Here is a 15,920-nt window from a genome sequence, read left to right on the forward strand (position 1 = left end):
AAAGTTTTTGGGTAGGGAAAGAGTTCAGAAAGAGCGGAGACTAATGCATCGTTGGTTTGGGGTATTTTCAGGGGATTTGTTGTCAATTAGAAAAACTGTAGAATAACCCCAGCTTTATCCTTTAAATGGAAAAGATTAAATAGTTTATTCAGCTGTGCATGAAAAGACTTGCCCACTGCAAGCTGCAAAAGGCCAGTTGCTTGCTGAGATGTCAGCTATGAAAACAATTTCCCTATTTGAGCAGTTGCAGTTTGATGCTGTCAGCCAAAACCTGACATAAAATATTTATATATGATAAATGGGACGTGGGCAATGTCTTGCCTAAATGACTCAGGTACCTTATGAACTGCCAAGCTATGCATCCAGTTTATATAGCTGTGTAGCTTTTGCAACTATATGGCACAATGCATTACTTATGAACAGACAGCTTCTACATGACAGAAAAAAAAAAACTGCAGCAGAAAAGCAACAGCAACCAGCAAAAGCACAACATTAAATACCACCATACATTATTGAAAGGGACCAATGTTGATTGCCCAGGATAATATTTAACCTCGCTTGCATACTCCAGTATACTTTATTGCATCACGCTACATAACAGAAAAACATTCAACTCTTCTCTCACAGACAAAGCCAGCAACTATAAGCAGACTCATGAAAAGCTCATTTTAAAGATGATCCTATCCTTATTCAGGAATCCTAATTAAATGTTTCCTTGTGACCTGCAGGAAGTGTTACAGCTGATAGTGGTTATGCAACACATCTCCTTGGAGCTTTACCAGCAAATATTTTTATGTGTTAATCTGCCTCCCAGCACCTGGTGCACAAACCTTTTTCTGTCTTATATTAACCATCTATTATCAGACTGCCTGTCTGCCGTTGTCCACAACAGGCAAAGCACCGAGCCTATAAAATGGTTTCCCCACATCTGTTGCTTCATATTCCTGGCTCAGATGCACCATTCTGGAGCCAATGTGTGTCAATGTCAGCATCTGAAGACCGCAAGTCCCCTTCCCACACCCCCCAAACACAAGCTTCCCTCCACTAAAACAAGCCCCAGATGGAAATGGTGTGAGACGCTGAAAGAATCATGTTGACACAATTCAGGACCCAAGTCTCACTTTGACAAGATGAATCCTAGCCTGAGGCCTCCTTCCACCTCGACATCCAATTCTTTCTCTCTCTCCAACCTCTTCACCTGTTCCCACCCTTTCGTGCTCTCTTTCTTCCTCCATCATCCCTGTGTCTTCCTGAGAGCAGGTACTGGCAAAATTTCAAGACTTCTTGTTTATTTATCGACTCATTATGATTCCCTCTTGCCCCCCCAGTCCCACAGAGGATTTTCCTGAAGAAGAGATACCTAAAACAGCTCTTATCTGAAGTCTCCTTTCTCCCCAAGTTCTTAAGAATTGTTTAACAGGATTATTACTGAGGTTACACGATCCATTATGCATTCAGTTAGAAGTGTGAGAGTGATTTACATTAAGAATACATTTTTCCTGTCTTGTCTACTTTCTTTCTGACGTAACTGTGTGCAGAAGTGACCTCCACTCCCAGCATAGCAGGATAAGCCTTGGTGGTGCATTATAGAATAAATTTGACATTTGTTCAGTTGAATAAAAAAATGAAACCAAACCAAACCTCAAGGATGTGGATCTAATAGACAGAGAGCATATCCGTCAAGCTCTGCAGAGTCATCAAGTTAATTAACGGCAGCATCGTACTGCTTTTTTGTCTGCATTCATGGTGGAGGATGAAAAATTAGGTTTAATTTAACCTGCAAACACATAACATGCCAGAGCAACGTGTGAGATGGATCCCCTTATAAATCAATGAATGTAAAGATCCACTGGTTCTATGATGCACAAGGGAGAAAAACTCTGCAAGAATTTGTTAATTGTTAACAAGTCAGGGAATAAGGCATCGGAGAGGAAACGAACAAAACTGCTGACATGCTGGAAATGACTGTGGGTGTTTTTCCAGGTTCGTAGGGTTTGTTGCCTAGTGATGCACATGTAATTGCAACTGAAAATGACATAACTTAATGTGTTTGCTATAAAATTACATTTTCACGTGTTACAGATATGAGCTTTTCAATTTCAGCCCAATTAAGTGAATTGATTGATGCCGGAATAGCTTTTAGCACAACTGATAACAAGTGGATAATGCGAAAGAGTGAAATAAACAGATGTTAGGTGTGAAGATGTATGGAGGCCTTCCCAGCGGTTTGCGTCGAGGTATGAGGTGATATTTGAGACAGCGTAAGGGACTTTCTGCAGTGGAAGCAGCTTCCCCCACCATGTGGTAAATGGTTTGTGACTGGTGTTGAGTGATGCACCCGCTCTAGGATACCCAATGCTAATGTGTTCTACACACACTGTTTCATGCTGCATAGCGAGAGACTGCCATTCAGAAAATGTCTTTGTGTGTGCACAGGACTACACTCAGGCACAAAAGGAAAAACCGTTTGTACTGGTTTGTGTGATTTGACTTTACACCATCTGTGCTGTATTAAATAGCCACTGATCATAATGAGGGCGAGCTACAATGGTTCATTTCCAATGTGAAATAAGACTCAACAAATGAAAATTTTGCTTCAAAGGTTACTGCAAGTGCTGCTTAATGATTTTCAAAGGCATCAGTAATGCTAAATAAAAGCACTGCTCTAATCTCAGCTTGCTTCATGACATATTAATACCTTATTTTGAAGACGACACACTCGGCTGTTTTTTTACAGACACTTTTCAGAGTAGGCCGCCCACCAAAGATTCCCTGGACTCTTCCTGGGTTCTCAATTCTTTGTGTCTTTTGCTGCTGTTTGACTCTCATGACCTCACTTATATACAATAGAGCAGCATTAACCAATCAGTTATTTCTGGCAGGCCTTTGACAACTGTTTTCATCTTCATGCCCTCATATTGATGAGTTAATGTGCTCTTTTAGCTTTTCATTTGAGCCAGCTGCCTGGCAAGGTGAATCTCCTCCAGGCTTTAATGGCCTGCTGTACAGCAGAGAGTCAATCCTACCGTGGACTGATAGATAAATCACACGGAGAGAGGGAGACACGCAAGTGAGTGATGACAGAGTATCTAGAGCAACTGGCTGTGGGGATGAAAGCTGCATGCTGGTGTTCTGATCCGCATATTTGCATTCATCACTTGTGTATTCATTACGTAAAAAAGAAAAAGCCCACTCCTGAACTTTTTTTTCCCCATGTGTTTGTATAATTTACCAAAATAAGACAAAGACAGATGTATGTGGCGAGAAACAAGATTGAAACTTGAGATGATGGCCACTCTATTTGGTAGGAAAATTGACTCAGACATCCTCATTTCCTTTTCCAATGGCTTCAAGACCCTATCATATTTTTGACAAAATTAATCTACCTCTTTGAAACTGTCACTCAGCCCAGACGTGTTAGTGATGCTGTGTAATATGACTGTCTTCTCCTGCTGCTTAATTTGATGGAAAGATTGGGACTGAATGAAAATAGCAACATTTGACAGAACGTCCCATCCATCTAATTGTGTTTTTAAAGATATTGTCCCTGTTTTTTGTTTTATTTTTCTATACCCCCCCCCCCCCCACTTATGTTTGACCAAAATTAACTGCATTCATACATCGAAGCACTTGACAATTTTCACCTTGAAAAAAACAATGTAGTCCTCTGTTTCGAATGACCCTCCTTGATCGTGACACTCTGCTGTGTCTCATCAAATTAATTAACTGTCTGATGGATCATAAATCAGCCAGAACATTAATGGGGCCTGGTGTTTTATGCTGATTCAAGCCTTTCTATATAACAGTGGAGAAGGTATATGATACAAACCCTCCTTTGATCAGTACTACATCACAACAGGCCACTTAGTCCACTGTCATCCATGTCAGAGATACAGTCCATGAGAGAAGCGTTCAAATCTATGTACATACAACTTTTGGCCACTAAATAGTTCTAAATAGAAAATATAAGTTATTATAAAAGCTACTGTGATTTTTGGCTGGGCTGAAAAGGTTGTGCCAGTCCTCACCCATGATCTCTGACTGACTGACTGACAGATCGCATTTCTAACATTGGTCAGCCAATTTTTCTGCTGCAAACATGTTCTATGTTATTGTTACATGCGATTGGGGTGTTCACAGCCTGCCCTGATTCTTTTTAAACATCACTTTAAGCATGCAACCTGGGGCTTTGGCAAAAATTTTCTCAGAAAGTCTGCACTGCTCTGGTTTCCCAGCTGCTCAGAAACTTCAGGGAGAAGTGCTTCCAATATGTCGCCATTACGGCAAATAAACTACTTCCGTTATATTCCATTATATCCTTAAAGAATACAGACAGTTAATTAACCATAAGACATACTGAAATGAGAGAGAGCACGAGAGAGAGCTCATCCATAACTACTAAAGAAACAAATAAATCTTAACAGCAGGTGAACATCAGAAACATCAGCATCCGGAACATGACAATGCATTTACTGCAGCACATGAATAGTAGCCATGTCACACTATCAAGGATTCCTGCCCACTGAAATGCTAGAGGGCTTTTAATTTGAAGTGATAGCAGGAAATGTTGACTTTCTATGACCAATGATGTATATTAAAAAGGAGTGAGATATTCAGACTTCAGACCCCAGACAGAAGCTGTGGAACATTTTACAGCTAAATGTAGCTGAAAACCTGTGTCTTTACTTTACGTGTGATTCTGTCTGATGACACTGCAGCTGTAAAATCAGGACTTGAGAAAGGCGGTCCTGCCAGGTTTTGGCCTGTAGTTTCCTTATATGATTTTGGGGAATTATCAATTTCTTTACAATGTTAATTTTTAGGATGATTTCATTGTGAAGCAAAATAAATACTCCAGGCCAAACTTTTATTTTGTTTTAGACCTGAGATGCTCTTTTGCTCACGCGGTGTGTATGTGAGGCTACATGATGTGGTGGAGAAACTGACTTCTCTCTGCACACAGCTGTGAATCAAACGCTTCATTGGTTTTCGAAATATTTTTTTCATAACTGCATCCTTGCATTCGTCTTGTAGTTCAATGAGAAAAGGAAACTCTGGCTGAGAGTCATCATGAGTCAACATGTGACAAAACATAAAAATCTTCTGTGCACACAAGTCGTGGTAAGACACAAAGCACACATTTGGCAAATGTACACACAAAAATACTGCCTGCAACTCCCCTGTACACACACAATTCAACCAGTTGAACTTCCAAAAAGTTTGCAAACTTGTTTGAATAATAGAAATTGAATGTTTTCAAATCTGCTCAGAATCAGGTCCCAGAGGGTTCAATAAAAATCTGCTGGTGAAAACATGATACTTTAGACTTTATTTAGGTTGGATAACTGCAACTTTGCATTTCTCTTCACTTCAATTTCTAAACTTTCTACTACCAGCATCTGTTTCAAAGTTTTTCTTAGCCTAATGAATTAGAGCAAATTTTCATCAAGCACTGAACTCAATAAACATCAGTTCATGCTTAGCTTCTGAGATTATTTAGGGTTTTAACAAGAAGAACAAAAAAAGGCTACATTCACATCTGACCTCTGTTATGTGGAGGTCAATTTTAAGAATCAATCTTGAATTTAAAATACGTTTAGATTTTTTGAGGACACAAAATCGTCCCTCTGTAATAGATTATTCTGTATCTACTCATTGCATCACTTTATTCAAGCTGCTGTATACCGTATAATGCATTCACTGTTTGAACAATGTTTTTAAGGCAGTCTATTACAGTCTGTCCAAATATTCAAGGTGACTTTGCATCACTTCACCCACCATTTCCCTCTAACTGAGCCTGTCATATTTGGTATCTTTGTTAAAGTTGAGATCTTCACTGGAATTCAAAATTAAGTCTGAAATGAAGTCAGATTTGGACAAAGCACAGGTGAATCCAACGGAGTTAAAGTTAACAAGGTTAAAGTGAATAACTGAAACTGAATACGAGTTTCAAAAGACTTCTGCTGCTGATAAAGTGAAGAAATGATGAGAGAAACGAATTCAGTTATTAACACTGAACACCAATCACATCAAACTCAGAAATTGTCAAACTTTGATATTCTTTATTCTTCTTCTTTTATTTATTTTTCATTGTCCTCTATCCTCTTTCAATAACATGCAAATTAATAATGTGAGCAAAATTGTATGTTTTGTTCTGTTCATTGAGCCTTTCAGTGATATCCTGGGGGGTTAGTGTCTCAGTTGCTGAATCAACATCTTACTCAAACTAAACAAACTCTTTAGCTATGATGCAGTTTTGTTAGTGTGTTGTGAGTGATTTGTGTGTGCAGCTGGTCGAGTTGTTGGTGTCTAGTTATTCGCCGCCTGAGACAGACTTTAATGTGCATCAGGGACATAGCACAAATGTGGCTGATTTATTCCTTATGTGGGTCAGCGGATCACTTAATGAATAAACTCGGCCCAACAGTCAGCAGGCATTTAACCTGTGTGCAGTTTGCACATGAGACAATCGGTCTGGCACAATATCAAGTCTGCATTTTCAGGTCAAGACCCTATTTAGCCGAAGCATTAAGTTTGTTCAGGTGTGAATCAGGCAAGATTCATAGTGACAGACAGTCGGACATTACTTGAGGTCAGACTCAGTGGGACCTGATGCTGCTTCACTCAGCTATGAAAGGTAAGGCAACTTGCCGAAAATCCACTGCAACATCTGTGGTTTGTGCTTGGCTGGGGAACCTTGTTTGCCGTTCTCTATTTTACTCTGCTCTCATTTCTTGTTGGCTCCATTGCTAGTATTCTAGTCAAGGCATGAAAGGATCAATTTATAATGTGCAGTCTTAATTAGACTAACATTCAGTAATGACCACCGTGTGGAAATCTGATTAGAGCCATGTTGTCCTAGGATGATGCTTGCGAACTAAACCTTTATGTGTAAAAAAGAATTTTGTTCTTCAGTTTCCAACCTGACTTCACACCAACATACAGCATAGTGCTGCCACATCATGCAACACAGTTTAGTGAAGTGCTGCAAGTCAGGTTGATCAGCATGCAGTTCAGATCATTGGCTACCAGAAATGTTAAGGGAAATGTCACTATTTGATAGCATGGTCTTGATTCGCTGTATACAAAAAAAAAAAAAAAAAAAAAAAAAATCTTTTCTGATAGTTAAAAGAAAATCAAAAGAAAGGGCACTTTCACACTGCATAAAGTCTTCCAGTGTCAGTGTCTGCATTGAGCTGCTGCAGGAGACCGCTGATCTCATATAAATCTGACATTTTATCAGATGCGGAGAGCTGAATGTGTGTGCTGAGCTGCTCAATATGCCAATTCTCTTTTCAGATGCAAATCCAGGTGAGGCCTGATCTAACTTTTGACAAATCTGGCATTAAAGTAAATTATCCAATCTTCATATCTTGCAACTACTAAAGGGGGGATATTGCAATTTCTATCTGTAGGATTGTATTTATTTTGTTCAACAACAGTGCAAAGCCAAATGTGAGTATTAGTGTATAAGTATTAGTGGCGTCAAAGAAGTGAGAAATGTGTCAGAGAAATCATGAGGGACTAATGGGCTCATGCCAACTCTACCTCTGGTGGGATGTTGTCTTAATCCTGGAGTGTTTTGGGAGCTAATCCCCAGTGTTGGCTCACAAAGACAATTCTTTCAAACTCAATCTCATCAATTTCTCAATGAAGGGTTCCCATCCAGTGTTCCCCCCCTTTTGTTGTGCTGTGACTTGTGTCATCTTCCAATTTATCGCGCTGTGAGCGGGCAGTTTTTATCATGAAAGGTTTCTCTCTGCCTCTCCTGGTCCCTTGCTCCCACTCGCGTCCGCTCTCTTCTCTGTTCTGCTCTGTTTGCTGCTGCTGAAGTCTTATGGCAAGATCACAGCATTGACACAATGTGGTCACAATTCACAAGACTGATTAACTTCCCCCATTTATAATGTACTGAAACCTATTTCTGTCAGCTCCCGCTACTAAACTTTGAGCCTGACAGATTTCTGTGTGTGTGCGTGTAGGTGCTATGTGGTACAAGTTAGTAATATATGTAAACATAGCCACATTTTAAGAATTCTTGCACAGCATTTTGCTGTAAACTATAGGAGTAAAAGTATTTGTGTATTTTTATTTTGCATCTAATTTGCATAAATGTAATTTAATATTTAACTGTTGGTTCTGCAAACACAGAGGAGCTCAAACAGGAGCGACGAACAGCTAGATAAAGAAATGTGAAACTTAATGACAAAATCGACAACAAAGTGCTTATTAACAGCAAATTCTCCCCAACTGTGTGGTAATCAGTCACAGCCAAATCCTCATTCTCAGCCCCACACCACCCCCAACTCATCCCCACTTCTATAGCCCCATTTTCCACCCACCCAAAAAGATAAAATGACTACCATCTTAAGACCACTCACGACTGATGAATATTCATAGCTCCCTGGTAATGGCCGTTTATATAATCAGCAGAGATGGGGCTGGAGATGGATCTGGGTTAATTATCAAGAGCAGTTTTAATTGCATTCTTCTTCACTACAATGATGTTAGTGAATTAGCACAACTCCCTCTCTCTTTGCGTGCATGTATATATATATGTGTGTGTGTGAGAGAGAGAAGTGGGGTAGATATATGTGGGGGCTTTATACTAGGGGACATCAGGCATTCTTGCCTGTTAGCCCAAGTGATTTGAAGACTGGAACTCTATTTTTTGCTACTTCCAGGACTTCAGTGGATAAGAAGACAGAGCCAAGCTCGAGCAGGCTGCAGGGCCTGGGAGAGGTCTGTAGAGATGCCTGCAGAAGTGAAGATAGTGGAAAACATGCTCCTAATCCTTCCTGGGGTCTCACCCTCTTAACCCCTCCATTGTTCTGGAGCCTTCAGCATTTCCTGGTGAGTGCTGGAGTCCCAAGCTGGGATGCCAGGTCCGCTTGTAATTGTTTGCAATGATGAGAGGGGTTATATGTTGAGACAGGTTTCAGAAATTCTGGGCTCTTCAATATGGAGTCTTATGGGCTGAACTTTTCAAAGACTGACCTGGATTTTTTTTACACTGTAAATTAAAAGCAAACATAAAAAAGTAAATACTTAGCCTCTGTAGAAGACAATCTAATTCAGATTTCTTCCTTTCAAATGAAACAGCTGGGCATGCACACATGCAATTCTTCGTCCACTTCAAGGGAGTAGGTGAGAAATGTTAGCGCGCTCTCTATTGTAATACCCTACAAGAAAATACAAAAATAAAAAAGGACCAGTGTATCCTCTGTCATTAGTGTTATCATGCTAATAATACCAGCCCGGGTTACTTCTACGCTCTGATATGAGAACAAAGCTGTTTCTTTACTTCTTCGTTTTATATGTGGATCACTTAGCTTTATTGTGTATGGGTTTATTCTTTTTATTTTATTTTATTTTTTTCAGTAATCATCTTGAAGCAGTTTGAAGCGTCAGCAACAGACTTTCTTTACACTAAATCAAGGAACTTAACTTAATTAGGTGGCTGCAGAAAGAGGGCTGCCTGAACTTCTTTCCCAAGAATTTCAAGACATGGACTTTCCACCATTGTTTTCAAAAAAAAAAAAAAACAAACAACTGCATCTCTGCCATGAAAACAGAGAGATCCAACGGGATAGCATCAGTGCTAAGGGAGTTATGGTTTATCTAGTAGTTAGATGCAACTATGAACCAGGCAATTTATAGTTCAGACTGCAGTTCACTTCAGTCTGCAATGACTGACAAAAGAAACTGCATCTTCCTCTGCAGCCCTCTGGAGCTTTAGTCAAGTGTCTCATCCAACAATATTGTCGTCCACTGATGACAGAAATGTCAGGCTGTGATAAATAGGACCATTTTAGTTGGATGAGGAGAGGTATAAGCTCCTTCAAACTGGGATCAGGTGTTAAAGAGGATAAGGAAGGCTAGGTTCAGGAGAGGTACCACAACCCTTGGATTCTCCATACGCTCACATTTATGACAAGGGTAGTTTTCCCTCGTCGTTCTCCACAGACTCACTGTCTTTTACTCATGGGGCATCAATCACTGAGCCCCTCGTCGACACAAACCATTCATGTAGCCTGCCCCGTGCCCCAAAAAAAGAATGGCCTGTCATTTCTATGGTTAAATTCAATCCCATCCACTTGAACATGCATCGACAGGGACCCGTCGGGACGAGAGCGTCATTCATCACGCCTCAGCTGCTGCTGTTGCCGTGCATAGTGTTTTGCGTGTGTGTGCATGGCAGCAGCCCAGATTTGTCTTGAAGACGCCAGGGAAAGATGATGGGAGCGCAACGTGATCGGCAAAGCAATAGAGCATTTAAGCTTGCATCAGACAGCGTGAGATTATGATTTTTTCCCCCTCTTTTTCTGTTTCTGTGAGGCAAGAGCAGAGCGCAGCTGTAGCCATCTCGTCTTTTAGCCCCCCTTCTCAATTCTTACTCACCCCACTGAGCTTCAATATTGGCAATTTTAGGGTCACAATGGGTCCCAGTGGTAGGTAAAATGGATGAGAGGTCAGGTCCTATGCCTGTAAATCCCCGTGTGTGTTTTCATTTCTCTGTAATCGTTTAAGACAGCAAGCAAGGACCCAGATTTAAAGATGAGAGAAAACACTGAGTCTATTTTGTGCAACTCTGCTTTTTTTTTTTTTTCATCTCAACTCATATTGATGGAATGTAGGGAGAGGCTGTGCAGGCCAAACTACCCCTGCAGTACAATATATCTGTGTTAAGAGTACTGTGCAGTAATACCAGACAGAAAAATGATTTTTACATAACAAATTCTGTTACTTTAAGTAATATTTCTGCATGCAAGTTTAACATCAGTATTACAAGCAAGCATCTTTGCAGGATTGTTTCTGAAGTTGAGGGTAATTTACCAAGTTGAGACAATTTCATCATGATAGAACATGAAACTCTGAGTCAATTATAACAACAAAATGTGGCAGCAATGCAAACATAGTGTATTGCTGCACTTTTTCTCCGTTCATCTCCGCTTCAATTCATGCCAGACGATTCTCAAAACAGTTCCGAAAATACATCATTCATCGTCCTTGTCATGTTTTCAAAACAAAACAAAATGATTGACATTGATAATGATGCTAATCGTCCCTCTCAATTTGGGCCCATTGTTTTTGTCCGCTGTTGTATTTCCACCACAAGTCCATCTGAATACCCCCCTCCATCATCATCTTCCTAATGAGTATCTTGTCTGCTGCTGGCATTTAAAGTAATGCCAAGAGATGGCATCCATTCTGATTGCTGCTATTTGTTTAGAAGGGCGTTTTTGTTGTCCTGAGCAATTGCATAGTTGCAATGCTGCTCACAATATGCAACAATTTGGTTGTCTGGGCTGTTCTTTGTTGCTTATGAGCTGGTGTAAGCAACAAACACCACAAAGCATTTACTGATAAAGAGTTCAATAAACAAATTTTTCTATCTTTTTGTTTACAAGCATGAACCTGCATATATCCCAGCTATACCTATTTGAACTCAATCGACAAAAAAAGAGGAAAAAAAATTCTCAAAAGAGTTCAAAAGACTTCCTATTCCTATCCACCTAATATTTAGCACGTGAACTGAACCTAAGACTGAACTGAAAAACATTTGAATTAATTATCTACCGCACTCATCTGTGCGCATCAGGAACTTCTGGGATATTCTATGCTGCTCCTCAAGAAGACGGTCACGATACAACAAGCTATGTGGGCTCTGTTGCTCTCTGAAGCCCAGTGTGTGCCATTCATCAGGAAAGCTTCAGTGTCCTTTCTGTCAGCTGAGTGGGGAATATTCCCTCCTACTAAAGTGTTTGGCCCCTCAGGGGAAGCCAGGCACAAACAGTTATGCAGCTTTATTGGACTTATATATCTGTTTTATGTATTAGCAGGCACATAGCTGTGAAATATTTACATTATTCTAGACACAGGCGAGGAGAGTTTGCAAAGTGCCCGCAATCTAAAAACAATAAAGAACAGTCTATCTCTTTATCGCTGCCATTTTATGAAATGACTTGAGGCAGGAGATGATTTTATTGCCAGAATGTAGAGTCCAGAGCTTTCTGCCTCTTTCTCAGAGTCCTTTAACGTGGCTGCTTTTATGAAGTGCATTTTAATATTGCACCACAACAGAGGCACTGACTTTTAGGATATGCAAGGCTGTCACATACGGTTCTACGAATAAATCATTCTCTGGTGTGGAACTTACAGGAAATGGCCTAATCCGTAGCAGCACATCAGAATGACACCGCCACAACTGAGCTGCGACTCTACTCAGTGTTTAGTTTATTCCTTGTTTTAACTTGTTTTTATGTACATTGTGATGATTACAGGCTTTTAACTTTGCTTACTGTTACATTTTAGCACATGCATTTTTTATGATCAAAGTTTAAGTTCTGCTTCTTCTTTTTTTTTCTTTTATTGTTTCACAGTCCAGCTAACAATTACAGATAACTGTGATTCTGTTTACTGTTAAGATTCGTACATATATAAATAAATTTCAATAGTCAAAACAACGTCCTACTAGGCATTTCACTGAAAATAAATTTTAATTTTAGTACTTGGAATTTCTTTGGATCACATTGTAATTTGTGATTGTTTAATTATACAAAACTAGGAAAGTAAAAGATAAAAAAAACTGTAAAGTCCATTTTTACAGTTTTGAAAAAAACTGAATAAAGCTTGCATTTCTAATAAACTTTTGTTGTAACGAAAATTGCTACTTCTGCAACACTCTTTAATGAAACTTTGAAGGAACACACATCATGGCAGCTCGCATACAAAAACCTTATTTTGAATAAAAAAAAAGAAAATACCCCACTGGTGGACGAAAACTGTGAAAAGGAAATCAAATCGTTCTTCCAGCACTGACTACCAAAATTTATTTAATGACTGAATTGATTTAAGACCTTTTTTACTTTAAGCAAAGTTTAAATTTTGTTTGTTTTTATTTCTGTACAGTTCAGTTAATAGTCAGAGATGACTGCTTTTTACATATTACACCTTTAAGATGCTGAATACAATGTCCCATGTTAGTGAGCGCTGTTCCTGTTTACTTATGACCTTAGGAAGGGTTCATTCCGATGTGACCCCTGAACAGCTTGGACAGTCAGAGCCACATATGGTCTCCTTTGAAGAAGCAGAGCAGATCGCCAAACAGCTGGTGCTCTCCTGACCAGACTGGCTCAACACACTCATCATACAACATGCTGCAGGGGCAGCTGGATTGAAGTGACTGAGGTCATTTTACACATGTGTATACATATGTACACATCTATATAGTTAATGTACACCCTCATGCACGCACACAAAGTCAGGACACATGCAAACTGATTCATATTAAAGCGCTACATGGTCTCTTTCTAATGCTGAATGTACTGCAACCGGATGACTAGATGCATGAAGTTTACACGTAGAAATACAAATTGTGAGGAGAATAGACAGCAACACATTTCAATGGACAAGTGCAAACCATTTACACAATTCACATTTTTCTCTTTGTTGTGTGCAATCATGTCAACTGAACCATGAGAGAACAGTTCAGTGTGTGAGCAAATCAAGAATCAATGTAATGATATGGCCCATTAAGTTATGAAATGAGGTTCTTCACAAATTGTTTTGCTTCTAGTAGATTTCTCCAAACAGGTTCTTCTGTAATGGGCTGGAAAGACAAACACCTCTATCAGCAACTCAACTTCAGGCTCCGTGCGAGTTTCTACTTTTGTGCACGTTGGATAAGGTATGTGACGAATCATACCTTTTAATACGTAAAGAAGAAATCTTTCACACCAATCTGATAAGTACATCAACAATCGCACACTGCACAAAACTCTGAGACGTACCAGCTATATTAAACCAGTGGTTTCCAAAGTGGGGGGCACGGCAGTGGTTAGGGTGATACACCGTGAAGTGCTAGCTGTTTAGACGCCGTGAGGTGTTTATTTTTCTATTCCAAACGAGGTTGTAGTTTATTGAAAACTGTAATTTTTTGCGGGTTCCATTTATTTGTTTAAAAAATGTTGCAGTATTAATTACAATGTGTAAAATAAATGGAATGGAATGGAATTGAAAACAAAACATGTGTCTGTGTATCAGGGGTTGGGGTGCAAAAGTTTTCTTAGCAACCAAATGGGAGCCCAGCAGAAAAGTTCGGGAACCACTGTATTCAACCATAATTTTTAAATTCCAAAGAAATGTGGCTTCCACTTAAGTCGGTAGACTGCAAAATACTGTACGTTCAATCAAAGGTAACCCCTACATTCGATTTTTGAAACGGCCATACTAATTTTGTGATATTAATTTCATCACCAGTGACTAAGTTAATGTGCCGTGACGGTTGTAATTATAAACATAATATGGAATGCAACCACCTTATTATGACTGGGGACACGTGGGAATCAGTAAGCAATTGTGTTTGCTGCTTGATATTTTAAATCTTGTTTGGACAGCCCATTTCAGCAAGGTGTTAGCACCTTGTCACCACTCATCAAATTAAAATTTTGAACCTGAACATCGTGAGCAACACTACTGAATACCAAATGAGAAGGCAGAAAACTTCCCTGAAACCGTCATATCTATAAGGTCAGTAACCTTTTAATATACATATAGACGTGCATGCAAAGTCCAAAGACCATCATATTTTAGGTGGAAAACATTTCCATGTAATGTCATATTTTCTTCCATTTAACACCTTACATTTAACCATCAGCTTTACAGAAAAGCCCTCACTGCATTGATAAACACATTCATTTTGTGTTTGGGTGTTTAAAAAGAGAAAGTGCAGCATGAGATGTGCATAATAATATACAGTAAATGGAAATCATCACATCTGCTCCAATTATGAAAGGGGTATTTGAGAAGCCAATCCATCTCTCCCAAAATCCACCATTTGTGGATGGTGAAATGCATGCATCATTAATATTCCACAAGAAAGGGAGGCCTTATTCACAGATTATACACACTACCAGTCAAAAGTTTGGGCACACTTTCTCATTCAAATTAATAGGAAAGGCAGTGTAATTAAAATGAAAGTGTTTTGTATTTGGGAATAGTTGAGAAAATAGGTGACATGGAATAGGTTTAACTCAGCACTTGTAAAATGTGAGTTTAAAAATGTACTTCAGATAATGTGAAGTGGAAGCATCTTGCTTTAGGATATATATATCCCCCAGCAGAATATTCATGATTATGCCTATATGTCCTTTTTTTTTTTTTTTAGCTCATATAGTAATGTAAATACATGAAGATACAGCATTGAAACTAAATAAGGAAAACGCAGAACATTAATGATATATTAGTATTTTACTTTGATCAGAGTAAATATTTTAGTAAATAAATATAGTAGTGTATTAAATATTGCTAAATAAATAAAAAGAGATGTGCATCAGTCTCAACTGTCTTCTGTGCAGCTTCACCAAAACAGCATCACATAGTAAGACCCACCTCATGTTACCAAGATTTAAAGTAATATTACTTCTTAACATGCCAGTGCCACTGTGAAACAGTGAGCTTGTTTTTGCCTTTATGTCACACTTTATGTGGAAGCTTGATTGGGCCAAAACAGTAGAGTAGTAATAAGGTTTTTAGTCTCTGAAGCTGGGGTGAATTCTTCTCTCAAGGCCCAGTGGCCACACGCTGAGCTCAGTCCAGAGAAAGAGAAAAAAAAAAAATAATAATAAACTCCTCCCTGTGTTCACAACACCTCCCCTTACATTGATTGGCAATTAAGACCCACTGTCCAGAACATAAGTCCACATTACTAGAAGAATGAAAAAAGAAAAAAGCAACATCCATTAAGGGTTCACTTTGAGCCACAATTCTCTCCCAGGGCTGCAGCAGGGATCTTAATAATAAAGTTAGTGGCTGTCATAATGCACCCCCTGTGGATCACAGTTCATTAACGCCACTACGGCCTTACAAGAGTAAGGGGGTTGGGGGTGTTACTGTATTGATTACAAATCCACCACCTC

Source organism: Echeneis naucrates, chromosome 5 (assembly GCF_900963305.1).
Source record: "Echeneis naucrates chromosome 5, fEcheNa1.1, whole genome shotgun sequence".
Taxonomy (NCBI): domain Eukaryota; kingdom Metazoa; phylum Chordata; class Actinopteri; order Carangiformes; family Echeneidae; genus Echeneis; species Echeneis naucrates.